Raw genomic sequence first — 15,389 nt, forward strand, 5'->3', positions numbered from 1 at the left:
GATTTTTGTTGTATGTATTTTAAGATCTGGGTGTATTGGATGCAACTGATCAATTGAGATTATTTGGTGAAAATGTTTGAACTATAATTTATATGAATTGATATGATTATAGTTGAATTGATAGAAAGTAGTGAATCTTTTGGTTTATATGATTGTGTAAATGGACTGTATGACTAAGTTATGAAATTGTGGCATGTGAGTGATCAGATTGGTTTAATGATAGATGTTTTATAATAAAAGAACACTTCTTGAAGTAATTTAAAAGCAATTTAAAAGAGGTAAAATAGTCATAAGTATGTTAACTGTCATAATCCAAATAGATAGTTCTAGAGCTCTCAAGCTCATGTTGCTACTTTAGTCTCGTTGAACGCACTCCAAATTAAACGTTTTAGGAGTTCCTAACATCCACAACCTAAGTATCACTAAACATTCACTTCATAGTGATCTCGGATAGGTTGGGACTAGATACTATAAGATACTACTAGGTCCTCTTTTTACATAAGACTTTATAGAAATTAATGTTAGACATAATAATTTTAGATAAATATTATATATTGCACATATCATATTAATGTTAGATAAATATGTTATATATTCCCTATATCATAATAATGAATGTAAATAAAAAGTTGGAAATTTTTTAATAAAAGTTCTCCAAAAGTTAGGTATTAAAAAAGTTGAAGATTAAAAACATTGAAGCACCTCGTCCAAGTTGTTTTTTACCTCTCAAAGTTATAGAAATATAATTTCAAAGAAAAACATATTTATCTTAAATTTTATTAAAATGATATTTCTTTCTAATATGTTCTTGATAAAGTTACATTGTGATCTTTTTCTTTATTTAAAAATAACACATTAACTAAAACTAAAACTAAAACAAACCATTATAAAAATTAAAAATTAAAGTTTTACAATATAAAAATAAGTATTATTTGATAAAACAAATTTGAATAATTTATGAGTTTTTTAAACATGCACATTAGGAATCAGTTTTAGTAAACGAATCCATATTTAATATTCATCGTGTACGAAAAATTTTCGAGTAAAAAATAGTCATAATAATGCATATATATATATATATATATATATATATATATATATATATATATATTTTGCATATATTAGTGGTAGAGTTGATTGCTATTTCTTCTTTCTATTCTAAGCTTTGTCAAATGTGCCTTTTTGAATTTTCTCCATGTTACGCCAACAAATGCTAGAAACAGTGAATCATATTCTTGCGAACCACTATCTTAATTATCGGTTACATACTAATAAAGATCTGCCCAATTGATGAGTCGATAATGTATTTTATATTATAATAAATATGCTGAAATCATTACAATAAATTAGAAAATCATCCATTTCAACTAGACATATATACCTATAGTTACCATCACCATCATTATTATTTTTTATAATAGAAGAGATCTCCATTCCAAAATCAGAAATAAATTTAGTAGGAATACATGTTGTTTCTTAATACAGTAAATTATCATAAACAAGCAGTTGATGATAAAACCGAATTAAAAATGTGTTCTCAGTTCTATATTATTCCTATAGCTAGGTTAGGTTAGGATTGCTCCATTAATATAAACTTTTCTCGTTAATATGAATTTAACTATTAATATTGACGCCACATATTAAATGTATGATCTGTTAATCATGTTATAAATATAGAGTATGAATAATATTCTATACTGAGAAGAATTATTTATACTGTAAATCTACAAAATAAAAAAAAAAAAATTGTTCTACAAAAATCATATACGTATGATGGATAATATATGGCTTTTAGGTAATAATCAATCATCATGAGTGGTGACTCCAGAGGGCACAGTTATGTGTATAGTTTCTTTTAAGAAAAATTATATTTTAAAATCACATAAAATAAAATATATTCAAAATATATATATATATATATATATATATATATATATATATATATATATATATATATATATATATATATATATATATATATATATAACCATTTATCATCTCTCTTGTTTTAGGGTTGATGGCGTTATTTAACATAAGTCGAATTGTCCACTTATTTTCAATGGCAATTGTCCACGGTAAGTGTGAACACGACTCAAGTTTCTAATGTTTTGTTTCCATTAGAATAATCAATTTCGAATCTTCACTGATTGCGGACTTTTCAGCAGATGGTGTTTCTGTAAGCCGAACTAAAGAGAGAAACCAATAATAGAGATTTCTCTTGCAATCTTTTTCTTGCATTAATTCCTCTTTTCTCATCTTTTGGGGTATTTTGAAGAACACATTTCTTTAGTTATCACAAATTCTAAACCAACACAAAGTCCCTTATCGTTTTCTGTGGCACAACTCCGATTTGGTTGTTTTGTTTATACATAGGATGATGTTTGCATGATTCGTTTGTCCCAGTAGCTTGATTTTCCCCCTTTTCTTCTGGGGTCTGTTTAAAATATGTGATAAAATTATGTAACATATGAATAGTTGATGACGATTGCTCAATATATAATTACTCTTTGTTTATTTGTTTATTCATAGTTCGGTTGCGTTGGAATGAAGTGCACCAAACACCAAAATCTTAAACATAGAAATTCAACTCTAGTTTGGGGTTAAGTATATCTTTAAATATATATAGCCGAGTTAACGTATGAGTGATGTGATCGTGGTTCTGCTTAATAAAGAAAATTGTGACTTACATGGATTGTTGTTTAACATGTTTAGCATATAGTTTGCATTTTAAAAAATAACTCTATGGAAGTCAACAGAAAAGACAAATTTCAGACATTTGACAAAAACATTCGACCACTTGCACATGTATGGAAAATTTTCAAACGAATTAATCATACCCAATATTTTGACCACTCTAATTACAAGATATAGATGTTAAATTATTATCATTGCTAATAAATTTGTGTGGAATCAATTTAGATTTGGGTTCATGTCGCATAAAAGGTAAAGAATTGTTAGCCTTTCTCCGGCAATCAAATTTTCAATTTTCCACTTTCCCTAACTCACTATCTCTATCTTCCTTTCCCTGAATTAGATGCTACAAAGGTAAGAAAAAAAAAAAAACTACTTGGAAAAGAGGAAAGATAAATGGAATGGAGACTGGGGAAACGTAATCATAGAAATGGACCAAATCCTGCATTAATTAATTATCTATAAACTTTTTGGAGCATACACTGCGAAAACCCTTTTATTTTTAGACACCGAAAGAGGTATTAAACCTGGCTTTCTGTCTCTTCACTCTGGGAAAATTGCTTTATCCTAAAATTGAAAAAAGGGTTAAACGTGATGATTAGTGAAAGAGGGCTTTAGTTAGTTTGGATCACTTCATAAAGCCTCTTTAAATGAGTAAATTTTCATGCGAAATAATCATCAATAAACTAGTACCGAGAAAAAAGTAAAAAGTATAGAGTACTACAGTACATTTTTACGCGGATTCCACGCAGAGCACGTTACTGTCAGCACGTATAGATCAGAATCCTGAGCTATCTTCCGTCTCATACGGCCACTCACTTCAACATTTCGGTTAAAAAGTTAAACTACATGAACTGGATAAAAACAACATTAAATCGGACAGTGCTGGATTGGAAATTTTGACCCATTCAGTGACGGGTCACATGACTGATCGGTTTTCAGTTAGATTCTGAGATTCTGGGATTTTGGTTATGTCCTGTTTCCCCAACTGTTCTGTTTCTACGGCGGCTGTTATATTTCAATTCATTCAAGAACAAATATTTCGTTAAAAGACAAACCCCACAACAAACGGGTAGTGTTGTTTTCTTGCCCTTTTTATGCGACTGACAAGACAACGATGAATGCTCAGAAATTCAGAACAGAAGACGTTACGCAGAAAAGGTAGGCCGTGTTAAGAACATAAAACATGGATACGTAAATGCCGATCACCTAAACCCAGATAATAAACAACGATACAAAGAAACGAAAAAAAAAAAAAAAAGACAAAAACTGAAGAGCATCCTGATCTCTTGGACCGGTAAAACAATACATGAGATGAATAAAATTAAGGAGTGTGTAGAGTATAGTTGTTTCATTCGTAGGTGGTCTGAGACTCCTCAGGTGCTGGCGAAACCTTCTTGGAAGCTTGGTTGAGTGTGGACTTAACAATATCCTCCACCACCTCCTTCATTTTCTTGCCCATCATTTCCTTCACAGAGCTTCTTTTTTTAGGGAAGATGCTCCCCTCTTTGGGTTTCTGCCAAGGCCCTCTTCCCTCTGTTCCCTCTGTGCCCTTTCTCTTTTCACCTTCCATGGTTTCGTCTCAGCCACTGACCAACCCAAGCTTCCTCAGTGACGAAAGTGATTCTGAGAGCGCAAACCAAGTTGGAGGAGCTTTAAATAGAGGTAAATTTTAAAATTTAGGTGTGTGGAAGAATTACTGTTCTTGAATAAAAGCCGTATGGCTTAAGAAACTTATATTCCTCACTGTTCCTCATTCAATTAACGTATTAGATTCAACCACGTGTCTCTGTCTAACAGTGATCTGGGAGCCTAATCAGATAGCCCAAACAGCCCACGTGGCATTCAACTTTTGAGATTAATACATTACAATCACTCTCACCATAAAGTATTATGTCATAATGTAGAATAAATCGTAACCATAATAAGGATAAATCATTGTCTTGCAGTCATTAGTATTGTGATTCTTCATCACCTTTTGTTAATTATGTCATTAGTATAATAAACCTTCTGGAAATTTTGATTAGCTGAGCTTCACATAAGATACGTCTTAAATTCTCAATGGCAGACAAACTCTGAGTATATTTGATCCAAACAGAGAAAAAAGAAAATGCTGACCATCTTTTGGATTTTCGACATTAAGAAGAGTGTCATTCTTTTTCTTCATAGTTTGTTTTTGTGCGGAAAAAGTCTTTCACATATATACTTCATCGAGTGTTGTCATTGGTTGTCCTGGATTTTTTAAGTTTCTTTGGATTTCAGTATAATGTTCAAAGATCTTGAAAAGAACATGGCCCCACAAAGAAAACTCTTATCCTAACTCTCATGCCCTCATTTATTTTTACAGTTCATCATCCCCAGTGCACATGATGCAATCATTCCCCGACGGTGAAAACTTTTTCAACCAATAGCGTAAAAAATCTATCACCATGTTAACCTAAAACCTTAAAACAACATCCACACATTTTCATCAATGTGTCACATACCAAATCCGACACAACCTTAAAACCTTAAAAGTTAAAATTTTAAAACTATAAATTTATCAATTTGTTTTACTAACATATTACTTAAATTTTCTGTTGTAATTTAATATGAAACACCTACACTTAAACTTCTACAATCATTATGATTTTTTTAATGCCAGCGTTTGACTACCACTTGACCAATACAATGGGGTTGAATAACACCACGAAAAGTAATGCTCTTCTGAATCTTTTGACCAAAAAATCATGGATCATATCTTTAAAATATTTTATTATGTATGAAAAACCCTTCATCTGAGGCATACGTGAACAGTAATTTTTGTTTATTTACTTGTTCTTTTTAGTCTAGTAGTGATTGTACTAATTGCAGATGATATATCCTCCTTTAATGTTGCACAGTGTTACCATGGAACTGGCTTGGGGTCAAATATATAGTAAAAACAAAATCATCACTTAGAATTATTTTGAAAAACCATTATTTTGAAAAAAAAAATGAAACATACTTGTATAAGAAATCTAAAACCATGTTTTGAAAAGAACGAAGTTAGGTCTATGGAATGGAAGGAGCAAGAGTTGACTAAGAATATTATTAAGATAATGATATTGAATACGTCGTCTTATCTGTGATCTTATCTGCTTAATCTTTTGTTTTAATCTAATAATGTCCTGCATATAAAGAAAAAGAGAGTCGCAGAAAGAGTGAACGCTATTCACGTTTGATTAAATTGTTTTTTAAGAAGATTAAATTACTGTTAAATTAGTTAAGTTAATCTTTTTTATTCACCTTGAATTTGTCGATTGACACATTGAATATGCCAAAGAAAAAACATTATTCTGAGTATAAATATCTGCAAGCTTATTCCTAACTGACCAAAATAGATTTGCCCCTTTTCTAATAAATATTCGTTGAATTTGAACTTTTTAGTTACACTAGTGCATAATTGGTTTGTAATGTCACCTATTAGACATCGGTTAGAGAGGGCAACAACATAAATTATGTAGTAAAAATGCTGACAAAATCTCAAACCGCAATTTCTTGAAACGTGTAAATTCATTGTCCTTTAGGACTTATCCGATTGTGTATTGCGCAAGTCTCCCAGGATACAGCAGGAACTTCTCCAAAATATTCGAGGATCATAGGACTAGCAAGAAACTCTGATAGAATTTATACCCAGGATGAAAAGAGAATGAAACTAAGAAGAGAGGAGAATGAGAAAGACTCAACTTGGTGTGTTTTGGAATGGGGAAAGAGGTCTCTATTTATAGAACTAGGAAAGAATAAGATAAATAAAAGAAATTAAAACCAATAAATGATTTTAACATTGCAAAATTAATTGACATTGAAAATTTTGAATGTTGGAATATTACCGTTGAACAACGTTTCTTTTGTAATAATCTAACATTATTACAACAAATTATTGACCAATGGCAATTGCGTAATAAGTCAAGCCTATAGACGTCAGTTAGGGGAGGCGACGTCTATAATACTATAAACGTCAGTGTCCCTCCTACCTGACGTTTATAGCCTGACAAGTAGGTGAAAAGTTAATTTTTTTTGCCATCTAGACATTTGATCCCACCACCTAACATCTATATGCGATTATAGACGTTAGGAACCCTCCGAACCGACGTCTATAGTCTGCCCAGGTAAGTGAAAAGTCATTTCTTTCTGTCATATAGACGTCGTTGCCCCTCCTACTCGACGTCTATAGTCTGACAGGTAGGTGAAAAGTTAATTTTTTTCCGCCATCTAGACGTCTGATCCCGCTACCTGACGTCTATATAGACGCTAGGGCCCCGCGGAACCAACGTCTATAGTCTGTTCAGGTAAGTGAAAAGTCATTCTTTCCTTCATATAGAAGTCAGTGCCTGTCCTAGCCGACGTCTATAGTCTGACAGGTAGGTGAAAAGTTAATTTTTTCCACCATCTAGACGTTTGATCCTGTCACGCTGACGTCTATATATAACAGAAATATTAATTTTTAAATCGAATGGACATTATATTAGTGAGGCGACCGAGTATATGCGATAATAGACGTCGGATTTGTTGGTAATCGACGTCTCATTTCTTGTTAAATAATCGATGCGAACCAGCAGTATGCGAACCAACAGTTTAATCGTCTTCCTTCACCTTTTCTCTCCGCTGCACTGCATTTCCTGGTGCGTTTGATCTCCCATGAACCATTTAAAGTTGTTTTTACTCCGATTAAAGTAATCTTTGATGTATTATCTTTTATTTGAACCGATTAAAATGAGTTTTCATTGTGTTTTGGTGCAGTTTTTCTTGTATCTTTGGGTAGCGTAGTGCACCTTCTCCCTTTGCTAGTTTCCTTGTAATAAAAACTTGCATTTTTTGGATCTCTTATGGCTTTTCAACCTGAAGTCAAACCTGGGTCCTTGCCTAGTTCCATTCCAACCGCCAAAGAAAAAGATTTCGGTGACACTGTATTATCACCGTATTCTTTTTCATTGGCGGTCGGAGTGGACCTAAGAAACAACCCATGTTCGTCTTTGGGTTGAAATGTCATAAGAGATGCAAAAGACGCAATTTTTTCTTACGAAGAAACTAGCAAAAGAAGGAGCTGCCTACTACGCTACCCAAAGACACGAGAAAAACTGCACCAAAACACAACGAACACTTCATAGACGTCGGTTAATACACTGATCGATGTCTATAGTGCCCTTAGACGTCGGTTAGTGCAATGAATGACGTCTTTCTAGACGTCGCATGTTTCACTGAACCGACGTCTAACGACACTATAAAGTCGGTTAGTGCAATGTCTGACGTCTTTATAGACGTCGCATGTATCACTGAACTGACATCTATAACGACGTCGCACCTACAGAAATTCGACGTCTCATTAACGTCACCTATAAAGACGTCGGTTCAGAAGATAACATTAAAAGTCCAAAATAACTGACGTTTAAAACTCTTTTTGCATTAGTGTTATCAGATTGAATAAGGTGAAGGAAGAGAAGAAAAGTAGAAGAACTTAAGTTATTTGGATAAATAAAATAAAAATAAAAAAAAATTACTTTACACCTGAAAAAAAGTTACACAAAATGCCTCGTTATTTCGGCGGTAGTTTTGACTTTAAATTATTAACTATTATATGGAATCAAATTAGTACGACGTCAACTACATATTAAAAAATTCAATTGTTAATTTTTAACTAAGCTAAACTCATTTTTAACATAGTTTTTAAAAAATGAGTTGGTTCTAAATAAAACTATTTGAACGATATAATTTTAGTTTATAATATTAAAATTACGATTTATAATAAAATGACTAATAATAAAAATAATTCAAACAACTTAAAAGTTATTTGAAGAATTTTTTAATTTAGTCCTTTCAGTGATAAATGCAGTTTAATTCAGTTTAACAGATTCCAACTGCTCTTAGAATTTAATTCAATTTATGTACCTTAATCTTAACATATTATATGAACAATATAATTAATTGGATAAATTTTTCTCTAAACCCTTTTCCCTACATTAATTAATCCTAATATATTTTTTTATAAAAGTTAAGAACAATAATAAATAGTATGGACGATTATAATATTAGTACAAATAAATAATAAAATAAAGTAAACATTTATTTCAAATTAAATAATCTTAAATTTTAATCTTTTTTCTTTTTTCTAATTCACTAAATAATCATTTTCACCATATTTCTCTTTTTCTTCTATTAAAGTTCTTGTGCGTGTGTTTGTCGTTCCTATGAGCAATTTTTACTGTTTAGGTTTTCTGTTTTACGGTTATTATTGTTGCTGTTAGGGATTACTACAAATCTCCCTTACCGGAACCCTTTATATAAAAGGGACTTCCGGTATTTTCTAGTTGTAACGAAGATACACAAACAGATAATGAAAAGAGTTTGAGTTTCGTTTTTCTTACCACTGTTTGGGTGCCTTTCTTCTCCTCTTATTCTCGTTCCATTCTGTTCCACTGGTCGCTTTCTTCTTCACTCTGCCGACGCATCTCCATGGAAAGCCCTCGTGTTCTGTCTTTCGCACACGACTCACATCTTTCAGACTCATCCAATATCTGACGCCACAAAGCTTCTCGAGGAAGGTCTTCTTTCGCGTGTTGGGTCAAATGGCCTTTCGGCCAGTTTTAATATGGTATCAGAACCTGTTCTGCCTCTGTTTCCGCTGCATTTTTGGTTAATGTTTTCTTGGTGTTCTTTTATTGTTTGTTGCTACTCTCATTGCTAGTATGGATCAAGTCGTCAACAATCCTTTGAATATATGAGGCTTCTTCATGGGGGGTTATCCCCACACTCTAATGGTCTTTCATTCTCACTTAGAGAGGATCGACGCATGTGGTGAGAGTAGTAGGAGGTCCTAGTGTAGGCGCTTCTTGGAGGCCTATTGCACGGTAACAGACTGACACTTACTTTGCAAAGTAGTAGAAGCCACCACAAGTACACAACCCGTCCCAGATCGATATTCATTCTAAGTCTGAACGAGTCTAGTTGTGTCATAACATGATAGGATGTTCATTTGACTACCTGTATGATGATGGATTCTATTTTATGTTATTTGCTAACTTGTATGCTTTTGAAACCTAGCTTACCCTTACTCTTGTATGTGCTATGTTTTTCTCTTTACGATGATCATCCACTTGGGTGTGAGCAGAGGGGGATGAGACTTCCCTGGAGTAGATGTTGGAGGAGACCAATGCTGCCGATCAATCTTAAATAGTATAGGAAACTCAGACTAATTTCTAGTATATTCATTTTGAGATACTTATTTCTTTAATTAAAGTTTAAATTCTAGCCGTATTTTGGGATAATGGTATATCTTAATGCTATCTTTTACTACCTCTAACGGTTTTCTCATATTATAATAACTAAATCCTATTATATTGTATGTTCTATATAATACTGGGATGTCAGAGTTAGTGGTTGCATATTTTCTTTTGGCATCATATAAAAAATTTAACTATGGTTGCATATTTTCTTTTGGCATCATATATCAAAAATTTAACTTTAGTTAGAGCGATGAAACATAATGAATTCGATAAGCCAGTTTGTCATTTGATAAGGAAAATTAGGTAGAAGATTTCAATGTGTCAGCTTGTTTTGGTTCTTATTTGTTCGGTTAATTTGGTGAATATACGAGTTAGTATAACCTGGTCTTTTAATTCTTTCAAATTAAAAATTAAAATAAAAGATAATTAAATAGATTAGTGTTTTATTATATTTTTTAAAGTATAAATATAAAGTATTATAATTTAAATCATTAACAATTATAAATTAAATTTTAATTATTTGTTATCATAGGGTTATTGATAATTATTTTAATTTATCTAATTAAAAATATTAACTAATCAATCAAAAATTTAGAAATATTTTATGATTAAATACGTTTTTAATATATATATATATATATATATATATATATATATATAATTTTAAAAAAAATTGAAAAAAAAAAGTAACCAACTTGACCTGGTCCATTAACCTGTCCTGTAGAAAATGAGTTATCATTATGACTCATTTTTGTTTGACGAATAAGTTGAATTCAATTCTCCCATATTTCTACATTTACAATGTGAACGTAATAATAACGGAAGGGACCCAAAATCTGTATTAGTTTTCAACATTCTATTTCAACACAATCTTCAAACCCACCTTTTCTTTTAACTTACATCACCTCAAATTAACTTCTTTTCCCAACTTCTATATTAATTTTTTTTTACTAGTCTCTACATTTTTAAAAATTCATATTTTTTTGTCAAACTTTCAATCTTACATACTTTAATTAATAAAATGATTTCTTGATAATACGTTAATTAAGTTTATTAAAAAGTTAAATAAAAATTATAGGATTAAATATGTTTTTAGTCCCTATACTTTGGGACGATTTTGGTTTTAGTCCATTTTTAAACTATGGTATAATTTAGTCCTTCAACTTTAGAAAACTCTGGTTTTAGTCTTTTTTACCAATTTTTTTAACTTTATTTGTTGTTTCAAGTACGTTTCTTAGTTAACATTGAAGTAAAAATGTGTCAAACAATGTAAACAGTCCAAATGCTATAACGAAACGTGTTTGAAAGAACAAATAAAGTTAAAAAAAGTTTGGTAAAAAAGACTAAAACTAGAATTTTCTAAAGTTAAAGGACTAAATTGTACGATAGTTTGAAAATAGACTAAAACCAAAATCGCCCCATAATATAAGAACTAAAAACGTATTTAACCCAAAATTATATTTAAAATTTGAAGCTAAAACAGCATTAAAGTAAGAGATAAAAAAAAAAAAAAAATACAATTCTACATCTCGTTACAAAGGTAATGATAATTGTCTGGCTCACAATCATGCGTTACTTTATGTTTCGTTTTCTGTGTTGTTCTTTTTCTATTTTCTTTATTATCTTACCAACCTAGTGCTACATTAGACCATGGTTAACAACTTTTTTTTTTTAATAATATTTTAATAATCTGTTATTTGAAATAAACCAATTATTAGTTATTATGTATATATATTGTAAAAACATGGTTTAAAAAAAAGTTGATAGAAGAACATTTTCTTATTACATTTAAAGCTTATTCATATTTATGTAAATGATTTTTGTATTTAAGTTGGTGGTCCAAATACAAGCCTGAGTTCTATAAACGTGACTTGCTTTTTATTTCGTTATTTTATTCTTGGAATAAAACGAACTTATCCTTCATCATATCAGATCTCCTCGTACAACCACCGCAGTTTTCGTGTTTGGTCCTGTGGGCCATCCTGCAAAATCTGATATTTCCTGGCTTTCATTTTCTTTTACTTTATAATTAATTTAATTGTTATATCATTATTTTATTATAACGTAATAATTGTTTTAGCTTTTATCAATCAGAATCTGTATAATATGTCAATGACTGCAGTCTTATTATTTATTTTTAAAAGTTAAGAAGAATATTTTGTATTTATTTTACACTCCACCTCTCGTCACAGTAGAAAAAGAATACAAGAGTATCTACTAGTGGAAAAATTGGTTTCTATGATGGGTAAAAATGACCTATTATGACGAATAACTGGCATCATAGTTCTAGACATCATAATAGGTCCTGTGCATTTTATGATGGACAGAAAAGTCCATCATAATAGATCAAGTATATTATGTCAGACTTTCTATCACCTATCATAATAGATCAGTGTATTATGACATATTTTGGCTTATCCGTCATAATATAGCGACTTTACCTATTATAATATGTAACGTTTTATGACAATGATTCTTTCACCTATCATAATATGTAGAACATATTATGACAAGTAATTGTTCACATATCATAATATATACTTTTCAGAAATAATATTTTATTACATACATTGTTCACCTATCATAAAAACTTGTTTTATACAAAAAAAAAAATTCATTATTACATTTGACATATTCATTCAATTTACAATTAATTTCCTGTGTTATAATCTTATCAATCAATTTATAATCAATATAACATGAAATGAACATATTCAATTAAACTAACATAATGAAATCCATTTCAAACATTAAATTGTGTAATAATATTTAATACATAATTTAATCCAAATATAACATTAACCTATACTACATTGTAATCAAGTTTTTACAATTTACTAACACTTAAATATTATAGACTTTTAAAGCAATTAAAGGCACGTAGGTATTTGATCAATATCTTTCTAGTAATTCCTAAACCTATATGCCTGAAAATACAAACAGAAACAAAAGCATCAAGAACAGAAAGGAGATTAACTTCATTAGCATAAGAGCATTCAATTCCATGGTTTGAATTGTTTCTCACTTGGACTATGTTAAATACAAGCAATAAAAAGCTTAGAATTTGAAAAAAATAAAGAAAGAACTTACTTTATCTGATATCATAGTCAGAAGTGCAATCCTTACAAGTATATCTTGTATTCGAAGTCCTTCTTTTGGAAGGCTATCTAAAGACACATTATAATCAGTATTTAGAGTTATAAATTACTCTGTATCATATAACTATACATGGATGGTTAAGATTATTTTTCTTCAAAAGTCATGTGATTGGTTAAAAAATTCATGTGAATAAACCTCATATGTGATCTAGTGGTAAATAACTATTCTTCAACTGCCAAAACAACTTTGTAAGAACTTAGCAGATATCAAATATCAAAGATTTCACAGAACTCTTAATTTTCCCATGAAATCTAACGAGCAAAGAGGGAAAATAAGTAAACTGAAAGCACACGGGAGAATACGAAAGAAACTGACAAAATATCAGAGCAATAAGAATCTAGTACCTGTGAATGTTGGTGAATCAGTAATATCTTCTGCAATATGATACAAAAGAAGTTTGCCATACCTGTTCAAAAGGTATGAGTATTTATAGACAAGTAATGAAGATTATATAAAGACAATAAATAGATTATCAAATAACGTTCAAATATGTGAAAAGTAATAAGATTATATAAAAAAAAAACCTTACGCACATGTAGTAAATTGTAAGTCAAATACTAATATGGAAGACCATAAATTTGATTGGTTGTACTTAAGGTTCAAAATACTACTTTATTTATCGATTAATGTTATTTTAGACAGACTATTTTCAACGAAAACAATCACACAAGAAGGAATGCAAACACTTGATGGAATTGCATGAGAATAAATTAGCTTTGAATGAAACTTCACATGTAGTTCACACGAGTGTTATTATGCAGAAACAATCAACTAGTAAGCAATACTATCATGTTACGGTTATTTTGTTACCTGAGTATACATATACACAATATTCTTATCATTAAATGCCAAAATTTTAGTATTCATATGGGTTCGATTGTCATATAATTCCCCCCACAAAAAAAAGGGATACGATAAAAGCTTCAAGATCAATAGCATTAAAAACAAGCACATAATTAAATAATGCAAAAAGTAAATGGAAAATGTCAGATTAATACTCCGTGATTTCTTCATAACTCTTGTGTTTCATCCTGGGAGCAAATTGTTTCCAATCATAATCACCAACCCCAAACCTGTAATTGATTTGCCAAATCAGATTAACAACAAATATTTGTATGAAACAAGGTTAAAAGAGACTGTACATGACCATAACCAACAATCATAACCTCATCAAAATTTGAAGAAAATCAGCCCTTTGATTTTGACTAAAGCCAAGTACTTTCAATGATTTTCCTTGACCTTCCATTAAAGGAAGTGGCTCTGGGATCCCTGCTGTAAATGAGTAAAAGAAAATTAACATCACAGTCTAAGACAGTATTGAAATTCCATCACTATTAACAATCAATACTGAAAAAGTAAATACTGATATGTACCACGAATTTTCTTTCCCCTTCTAGTAGGAGTAGGAGTCTCGAATGAATTTGAATCATCTTCACTATCATCCGCTTCATAATTTTCATCATCGGAGCTTAGATCTCCCCAATTACTACAACCTTCCCCCTCGAGAGAAATCATAGGGGAATTGGGAAAATCATCAACAAGATACAACCTTAAATACACAACTAAAATAAGAAACAAAAATGAACACATTTGTAATGGTAAAAATTCCATTGTGAGAATCTATACATTATTTTATATAAATTAGTTAAGTTACTTTAGTTAGATGAATTAAGCTAAGTTAGATGAATTAAGTTGAGTTAAACTCTATTCACACAACCAGTACCCACCATTGCTAACATGCAAATTCAGTGAGAAGAACACTAAGAGATCCAATGCATGTTGTGGAGCACTTACTTGTAGAATATTTTGCAGAAAATTGAGTCAAACTACCAAAGTGCAGCAGCTGCAGCTTTTAATTGAAAACAAAAAAAAATAAAATTGAAGCATCAAAAGATAATTTAATGAACAACAAGAAAACTGAGAAAAGGATGGAAATTTAATGAAGCGTCAAAATTGTTAATTATATGATAAGGTGCCACTTTCTCATGGCAAGGGAAACAAGGATGGAAGTAACCTTACAACCAAACTATTAACATTCACTCAATAGTTTCTATCACATACTTTCAATCATCAACAGAATTTTGAAAAACATTTCAGAAAATGTTAAATATTAACCAAACATGCCTTTTAATTCTACAATCTCTGAAATTAAATTACTATTAATAATTCTATATAACTTGTAAACGGAGAGTTTTAATATCCAATGCTAATTGTTTATTATTTAATGAACTACTAACTCAAACTATTTTGACTGTTTAACCGATACTCAAATACCTTAACACTTTCACACATATATTT

Source organism: Vigna radiata, unplaced genomic scaffold, assembly GCF_000741045.1.
Source record: "Vigna radiata var. radiata cultivar VC1973A unplaced genomic scaffold, Vradiata_ver6 scaffold_184, whole genome shotgun sequence".
NCBI classification, from domain to species: Eukaryota; Viridiplantae; Streptophyta; class Magnoliopsida; order Fabales; family Fabaceae; genus Vigna; species Vigna radiata.